This window comes from Mirounga angustirostris, unplaced genomic scaffold (genome assembly GCF_029215605.1).
Source record: "Mirounga angustirostris isolate CCGP_5_RB_7025 unplaced genomic scaffold, mMirAng1.0.hap1 SCAF_2, whole genome shotgun sequence".
NCBI classification, from domain to species: domain Eukaryota; kingdom Metazoa; phylum Chordata; class Mammalia; order Carnivora; family Phocidae; genus Mirounga; species Mirounga angustirostris.
Window position 1 is genome coordinate 201052095 of NW_026991710.1, and position 7384 is coordinate 201059478.

The following is a 7384-nucleotide window of genomic DNA, read 5'->3' on the forward strand; positions in this document are numbered from 1 at the left end:
AAAAATTAAAAATGCCTTGTGGGGGGCGCCTGGGTGGCTCAGATGGTTAAGCGTCTGCCTTCGGCTCAGGTCATGATCCCAGGGTCCTGGGATCGAGTCCCGCATCGGGCTCCCTGCTCCTTGGGAGCCTGTTTCTCCCTCTGTTTCTCTCTCTCTCTCTCTCTCTCTCATGAATAAATAAATAAAATCTTTAAAAAAAAAAAATGCCTTGTGGGAATATCTGAGTCTGAATTGAGGGCAAATGACATGTTGATTGAGCAGCAGAGATGCAACAATGATCAATTCAGGGAACAGAAAAATTAATTACTGTCCCGAGGACCATGCCTGTCAGCTCCCCCACCCCACGGAGGACCACGCCCCAGCTCTCCCCTCCCCTGCAGAGGACCACGCCCCAGCTCTCCCCTCCCCCGCAGAGGACCATGCCCCCAGCTCCCTCCTCCCCTGCCCCCTGCAGAGGACCACGCCCCAGCTCTCCCTTCCCCCGCAGAGGACCACGCCCCCAGCTCCCTCCTCCCCTCCCCCGCAGAGGACCACGCCCCCAGCTCCCTCCTCCCCTCCCCCCTGCGGAGGACCACGCCCCAGCTCTCCCCTCCCCCGCAGAGGACCACGCCCCCAGCTCCCTCCTCCCCTCCCCCTGCGGAGGACCACGCCCCTGCTCTCCCCTCCCCCGCAGAGGACCACGCTCCCAGCTCCCTCTTCCCCTCCCCCCTGCAGAGGACCACGCCCCCAGCTCCCTCCCCCCTCCCCCCTGCGGAGGACCACGCCCCTGCTCTCCCCTCCCCCGCAGAGGACCACGCTCCCAGCTCCCTCTTCCCCTCCCCCCTGCAGAGGACCACGCCCCCAGCTCCCTCCCCCCCTCCCCCCTGCAGAGGACCACGCCCCTGCTCTCCCCTCCCCCGCAGAGGACCACGCCCCCAGCTCCTCCGGTCCCCATGGAAGACCACACCTCCCAGCTGCCCTGCGTAGGTAAGATGCAGCTCAACCTTGCCATCTTCCAATGCCTGGCAGGATCACTGGGATACGTGAAGGCGCAGCTTCTATTTGTGACACCAAATACTACTCTAGCGACTTCCTTAGTATTACGAGAAAGTTTACGTGATGACGTCTTCCATACACCACGTGAGCACAGTGATCCAGGGGGAGCTTGGCACCCGCTGAGCTCGTTTATTGGCAGGTCTGTGTATCACTTGATTTTTATTTCCTAACTTCAATAGCTAAAATCAGATTCAGTCACACTTAAAATATATATTCATTCCGGGAGGTCCCACTAAACCATTATGACAAAAAATATTATGTAAAAATAAACTATGACATTAGGTAAAGGGTGAAGAGCATAGAAGAAAACCAACCGCTCCCAGGAGGACAGTTAGTAGTCAGTGTCTCTGTCTTAAAGACCAGGCGCACTTCACTGGAATTGAGTGGAGACATTGATGCTGAGGTTCTAGTTCCTAATTCTTTTTCTCTTCCCAGTATAATTGATAAACACTGTATATATCACAAGTATACAGATCCATGTTTTGATACATGCATACATTATGAAATAAGCAACACATCAAACTGATGAGCACACCCATCACCCTTCAGAGCTACCATTCTCTTTCCTTGTTTTTCTTTGTCTACCTCTTGTTCATTTATTGATTTACTTGGTAAGTAGTTCTTAAGCTTTAGGTGGCTATTTATTTATAAAGAAAGCAATTTCTGTGTTACCATATTGATAGGCCTCGATGGAACACTTGACTGAGATTTTGGGAGAAATCTCATTTCCTTCATTAGATTAAATTGAGACCACCCCATTGCAAAAAATGCTGCTGGCTGACTTCAATATACAAATAGAAAAGAAGTATGTTCTCAGGGGAAAAAAATACATGATGTAGAGGGAAGGAGACGTGACACCTCAGGAGAATAGATCCAAAAATGGAAGAAGCCACATGTGTGGAAGGCAGTGTCTGCCCCATCACCAGCTGGGGGCAGGACAGGCTGCTGCTGTGATCTGGGGCAGGAATGGCATGGGGAAGGGACACAGAAACTGATTTGAATTCTAACATGTTTAAAGCACTGTGGGTAGTCCTCTAAATAAGGATCTTTTCAGGCAGGAAATCCAGCGACATTAGGCAGATGCTGGTGTAAGGAATTATGGTTCAGCAAAAGCCAGGAAATAAGGGGACCTCGAGAGCAGTCTAGGGAGGATCCTCTGTGGGTCCTACATGCTTCCCCAACTGAGAACCAACGAGGCTCCTGCAGGCCCCCAGGCACCTCCCTTGCACTGAAATAAGAATGTGGGACGACAAAACTGGGCAGGAAAGCGGACACAATCAGTGCTGACATGGATAAGAATATGCACTTCCTTCGAGGGATTAAGAAATAAAGTGTGACATCAGCACTGTGCCATCAGATTAAATAAATGTCATAAAAATATGAGCACAAACTGTTCAAGGAAGAAGGGACAGGATAAAAGTTGCTTCGACTTCTTAAAGAATCAAAAATGGCTCCGTGGACAAGGCCTGGTGTGAGCTGGGTCCTGCACAAACAGAAGGAGGCAGAAAGACAGAAGAGGAACATTGCAGGTGACAAAACAGCTCAAGGAAGTCCCGCAAGAGAAAGGGTTGGGGGGACCAGGCAGAGATCAAACCACTTTTGCAGGACAGAGCAGGGAGGTGGAGGAGTCATGAGGGTCACCCTGAGAGCTAAGCCGGGCTGTGGGAGACCACAGGTGCATGGAACAAAATAATGGGTTAAATCAAATGAAAGTCAGGCTTGAGGAAGTGAAATTTAAGGCTGCAGATAACAGGGAGTCCTGCAAAGCTTTTTAAACAAGGGATATTCTTTATCAATGCTTCGCTTTAGGAAGAGTGATGGGTCAGGGGGAAGGAAACCAGATGACGAACGCCCAGGGAGGAGGCCGCCAGTGAGTCTCAGTAAGAGGTCTTAAGGACTTGAACTAGAACTGTGGCAAAAAGACCTGAAAAGGGAATATAGATTATATATAGTGAGAGAGTCCCTGTTGCTCCATATTCTCTCCCTCTTATGGATGCCATCTCCCCATTCTAGAATATGTCAGAGCTGCAAGGACAAGGCATGCCTTCAAGGATGGTGTTCTTCGACATAGAAGTGAAACATTAAGAAGGAAATGGACTAACAAGTAAAATAATTTAGTTAAACAGCATGAAGTTTGAGAAGGTCAGTTGACCACGAAAACCACCACTTTCTGAAGTTGCATCTTACATACGTCTGGGTGTTAAAGAAAGCCCATAGCAGACATTGCTGTTAGAAATCATGTTAGAGCCTAGAAGATAGTGTACTGTGGATTGAACTTCCACAAACACGACATCCCCACATTAAAGAGTCTCTATGTGAGAAGGATGATGTCCGCTGCCCCACCTCTAAGCTCACTATGTCACTAAAAACACCACCTTACATATCCTGTTTACATAAACACCCCCTGAGGCCTCCCATTTGAGAAACATGGCAGACAAGGATATTGTAGAAAAATTCCTCTACAAACACCTAGAAATGCTTTTACTATTTTTTTTTTTAATTCAAAGGACCGTGTAGTCCCTCCCTGGTGGCAGGAGTAGAGAGCCTGGGAAGGCAGGGAAGATGCTCTGACAGCATGGGACCGTAGGGCTCAGAAGGGACAGGATCAGAAGCTGGAGACAGCACAACACACGAGGGGGGCCCAAAGCCGGGAGCACTGACCACACACTGACCAGCCGTCGAGAACGTGGAGCAGCAAGGGCCCCCACGTCCTCCTGGTGGGGGTGCAAGATGGTAAGAGGGCTTTGGAAGGGGTTTGGTGGCTTCCTACAAAACTGAACGTCTTCTTACCCTACAACCCAGCAACCATGCTCCTTGGTATTTCCTCAAAGTTGAAAACTCATGTCCATACAAAACCTGCATATGGATGTTTACAGCAGCTTTATCCATATTTGCCAAAACGTGGAAGTGACCAAGAGGTCCTTCAGTTGGTGTTGGATAAATGAACTGTCATCCATCCAGACAGTGGGGTAGTATTTAGTGCTAAGAAGAGATGAACCATCAAGCCATGAGAAGATGTGGAGGAATCTTATATGCATATTACTTAGTGAAAGCAGACAAAATGAAAAGGCTACATGCTATATGGTTCCAATGGTATAACATTCTGGAAAAGTCAAAATTATGGAGAAAGTAAAAAAAAATCAGTGATTGCCAGGGGTGGAGGCTGAAGGGAGGGAGGAGCACAGAGGATTTGGGGGACGGTAAAACTACTCTGCGTGACATACAGTGATGTATACATATCATCAGACATCTGTCCACACCCACAGGATGAACGACACCAAGAGTGACCCTGAGTAGACTATGGGCTCTGGGTGATGACGACGTGTCCACGTAGGTTCGTCAGTCTTAACAAATGCACCGTCTGGTGGGGATGCTGATCGTGCGGGAGGCTGTGCGTCTGGTGGGGGCAGGGGGACATGAAAAGTATCTGTGCCTTCCTCTGAATTTTGTTATGAACCTAAAACTGCTCTAAAAAAATAGTCTTTTTTAAAAGGAAAACTAACCATACTGGAAATACAATAAAAGGAAATGCAAGGGATAAATAAAACAAAAATCAATCTACGGCGGTCGAAGGCAGTCTTGAGGAGGGCCTTGAAGGTGCCAAGGCCCCACCCACCCGCTGGAGGAGACCACCCCCCTCAAGCCCCGACCACCTGTTAAGCACCATGGCCCTGCCCACCTAGTGGAGCTGACCCCGCCCACTGCCAGAGCAGGGCCCGCCCACCTGTGGGGACAGGCCCCGCCTACCTGTTGAGAGTCCTGGCAGAACACAGCTCCTTCCCTGCTAGAAGCCCCGGGCCGCGGCTCACCTGTGCTCGTCCAGGGCTTTGAGCTGCGTGTGCAGGAATCCTAGGAAGACAGCCCTCTGTCTGTCCTGTGCGTTCCCACCGTCCTGACACACCGGCGCTCAACCAGCAGGTGCGTACGACCTTCAGGTCCAATCCGGCCCTTCTGAGTGGCTTCTGCAGGTGCCAGTGAGTCCTGGAAACGCACCCAAAGGTGGCCTGTTTCTTAGGCTCCCACCTGGCGGAGCCGGAAGGTCAGCTGTTCTTCGCTATGGGATGACCTGGCTCTTCAGACGTTCTCAGTAGTTCGATGAGGATAGGGAAGGACGCCAAACGGATGAACAGGCTGGCTGTTGTCACAGCCTCGTGCCAGAACTGAGGGTGGCCCGCGTGGCATCACTGAACCAGGAGGACAGCCCTGCGGGAGCTCGCGTCCCGCACGCGCTTCGCCAGCCCGGGCCGGGAGGACGCAGGCGACCGCCCACCGGGGCCCCCGGCACCCGAGGCTCAGCCGCTGAGATGGGGAACCGACTCCTCACCCAAACGGACGCGAATGCTGAGGCGCTAACACGTTAGCTGCGGCGAGGACTTTCGGAAGCCTTCAGACTGCTGACCCTAACTACAAACCGAGCAATTCCAACACCTGTTGGAAAGGAATCTTTCTGGAACGTCCCCTATGCAAGACCCGGGGGGGTGTCCCTACCTGCTGGGAGCAGGGCGTGTTGGGCCCTCTGGCACGCGCATGGGGCTCAGCCTGAGAACCACTGGCCCCACTCCCCGAAGAGGAGACCAAGGCACAGAAAGAGACGGGACTGTGCAAGCTAGTATGTCCCAGAGCCGGCGAGAGGCACATTCTCTGTTCCCCCGCTGTACTCTGCATTAACCTTTTCTTGATAGGAATACACGAAGAGAAATGAAAGAAATCTCTATGGTCCTGGGGAATAGGACTAATATCGTGAATGAGATAATGATGCAGGAGGCACAGAAAGCAGGGATGACAGGAGGAGGCCGGGGGGCGAGTGGGAGGGGCTCCTGGTGCCACAGAGCTGAATCCCCTGGGGATTGTCAGTCCCCACTGTAATTTCTCATGTGCTCTTTTCACGTATCTCCTCCATATGTTCCCGTTGCTTACAAAGTGTCATCACAGTGCCACAGGTGAAATGATGTTTAAATGGAGTCAATCCATTTTTGAGCCAGTGAAAAATGACACCTTCCACGTCCTCTTTCTTCCCATTACGTAGCTGTACCACCAAGGGGCAATTAAAATGTGAAAGAAATAGAAACCACACGGTTAACCATGTTTGTTCACCATAAAAGACAGGGTGACAGGACTCCCTGATGCCTCCCAAATCTTCTTCTACCAAATACCCTTATGAAGATGTCTTTAAAAATCAAGGTGCAGAGGGGCGGAGCAAGATGGCGGAGGAGTAGGAGACCTGGATTTCGTCTCCTCTCAGGAATTCAGCTGGATAGGGGCCAAACCATTCTGAACACCGACAAACTCAACAGGAGATTGAAGAAAAGAAGAGCAACAACTCTCTCATCAGAAAAGCGACCACTTTCTGGAAGGTAGGACGTGCGGAGAAGTGAATCCGAGGCGATATTCGGGAGGATAGACGGCGGGGGAGGGGCCTCCGTTGGCCGCTTCTGGCGAGTGATAGAACCACGGAGCACAAAATCGGAACTTTTAAAAGTCTGCTCCGCCGAGGGACGTCACTCTGGTGGCTAAGCGGGGGTGGAACCCTCCGGGACGGTGTGGTCTCAGGACCCTCGGGGTCACAGAAAGACCGGGGGTGCCTGAGGGCGGCAGAGCTCCCAGGTAACGGAGCAGGGAAGTGGCTGCGGAGACGGAGCCCAGGCCGGGCTCTCAGCTCGGGGTGGCCATAAACCGTGATCCGCGGCACAGCCGGGCCACTGCTCCTCCAGCAGGGACACAACAAGCGGCAGATCCGGGGAGACTCCCCTTCCTCCCCCGGGAGGAGCCACGCAGGAGCGCACCGCAGGGATCTGCTGGGTTGGGAGACTCCACCCAGGGTCGGGTGCCAGAGAGAGAAACGCGCGGTCACAGGCCGGGCGAGCACGGAGAGCGGCCGGAACCGGGGAGACGGGAGTGACTGGCGGCTTTTCTCTGGGGGCTCACTGAGGAGCGGGGCCCCGAGTTCTCGGCTCCTCCGGGGCGGAGATTGGGAGGCCGCCATTTTCACTCTCCGCCTCCAAAGCTGTAGGGAAAGCTCGCAGGGAACAAAAGCTCCCAAGAGCAAACGCGAGCAGATTACTTAGCCCAGACCGGGCAAGGGCGGGGCAATTCCGCCTCCAGCAAAGACTTTTGGAAACCACGGCAACAGGCCCGTCCCCAGAAGATCAGCGAGAACAGCCAGCCAAGACCAAGTTTACCGATCAATGAGAACGGCAGAACTCCAGCGCTAGGGGACTACTGCACATAGAATTCACGGCTTTTTTACCATGATTCTTTAGTCTTTCAAAGTTAAGTTTTTTTTAACTATCTTTTTTTTTTTTGAATTTTTCTTTTTCCCTTTTTCAACCAACATCTTATCAATCCTTTT